Below are 1,507 nucleotides of genomic sequence, written 5' to 3'. Positions count from 1 at the left end.
AAACAGTTCTTTAAAAAAGATTAGTTAGTGCAAATAATAACAGCTGAGTAATATGCCACAGAAAAAGCTCTAATTTGATATTTTTAAATCATCAGACAGGATTATCAGGCGAAACCGAGGACAGGGTAAGTGTGGAAATGCTACCTTTCTTTTCCTCAGAGAGAGCTTTGGCTATAGGGCACATGCACTGTGCGGACAGACAGAGAGCAAGGACTCACCCCCACACGGGCCACGCACAAGCCCTCCTCCTCCATTCTCCTCCTGCGATCCTGGTCGGCAGGTGCCCAGCGTGAGTCTCAAGCCTCTGTCCGGGACTGGGTCAACGGTCGGCCACGTGGGAGTCCAAAGCCTTAACCACGAGGTCACCTGCTGGGCCCAGAAATGCTGCTCTTTGGAACAGAGTCATGGTGTGTGTGCGGCCCTCTGCACGGGCTGCTGGGAAGGCAGAGCCGGGAAGGCCTGGCGGGTGGGCGGACTGGGTGGAGGGTGGCGCGTGGACCCTGATGGTAAGCCCTGCAGCGTCCCAGGGAGGAGAAGGTGCTGCACCCACTGCCGGTCAGGTTGCGCTGGGCCCGTCCGCTCCCCCGGCTGTGGACGTCCATGCTGGAACGGGGCAGCCCAGGTATGGGGCAGCGGCCAGTCCGCCTTCACGGAGCAGTGAGAGGCTGTTTGCGAACCTTCGCGTCCTCCCGGCTCCATCGCCCCACCTCTTCGGCATCCTCGGCTGGGAGGCACTGTCGCCATCCTCACCTTCCAGACCCCGGACCAGAGCTGGTGCAGGGCAGATGTCCTCTTAGGAAGCCTGGTGCAGATGCTCGGGCCAAGCAGCGGCTCTCCTGGGTCTCTGAGAGAAGACCAGCCCAGCCCAGCCCAGGGGAACCCCAGCTGTACCCCAGCCAGGGTGGAGGCAGCAGAGAGGGCAGCCGGCATGGGCCAGTGACCCCTGGGGCAGGGTTAGGACAGTGTCGATGTGACTGGGACCATGCCTCTGGGACCAGACCTGATGGCCCAGCGAAGCTTTCTGTGGTGGGCCTGCTTCACAGGCTGCAGGGTGGCAGGGAGCCCGACATGGCCACTGCAGGGCCAGCCCAGAGCCAGCTGGAAGGTTGGTTTGGTGCCTGGAGACTGGGTGAGTCAGTGTGCAGCGTGTGCCATGGACTTGCACAACTCTGGCACGCCCGTGCCTCTGCAGACAACAAAGGGAGAATGTGACGGTGGCCCCCCGCCCGACCTCAGGGGGTGGTGTAAACATTCTGGAATCAACGATTTCTGTTCATTTTGACATGCTCTTTAAAGGCATTCTTTTCAGATGTGGGAGTTCATTTTTGTTCAAAGTGTGTGTTTTTTTCATTAGAGCAGGAGACAGGGAGAGAGGGAGCCAGGCACCCCGCAGACCCAGGATGCAGTCCAGGTCGGTCAGGAGCCAGATCCCAGCCTAACGAGCCGGGCGTGGGCTTCCGACTTCTGGGGCTGCCTGGGAGGGTCCGGGGAGGCCGTGGCCACAGTT

General features: G+C 60.1%; 1 long non-coding RNA gene across 1 annotated transcript in view; it reads right to left on the bottom strand.

Moving 5' to 3' along the window:
- Positions 1–361: 361 nt before the first annotated feature.
- The window catches only part of LOC102503182 (uncharacterized), a 2,638-nt gene continuing 1,492 nt past the window's right edge, over positions 362–1,507 (bottom strand). The window contains exon 3 of the long non-coding RNA XR_334008.1: positions 362–1,186. This is a non-coding gene — a long non-coding RNA (uncharacterized LOC102503182). The remainder of the gene's footprint in view (positions 1,187–1,507) is intronic.

This window comes from Tupaia chinensis, unplaced genomic scaffold, assembly GCF_000334495.1.
Source record: "Tupaia chinensis unplaced genomic scaffold, TupChi_1.0 Scaffold000132_1, whole genome shotgun sequence".
Taxonomy (NCBI): Eukaryota; Metazoa; Chordata; class Mammalia; order Scandentia; family Tupaiidae; genus Tupaia; species Tupaia belangeri.
Note: the sequence above shows the minus strand (reverse complement) of the source record. Positions and strands in the feature narration are given on the sequence as shown.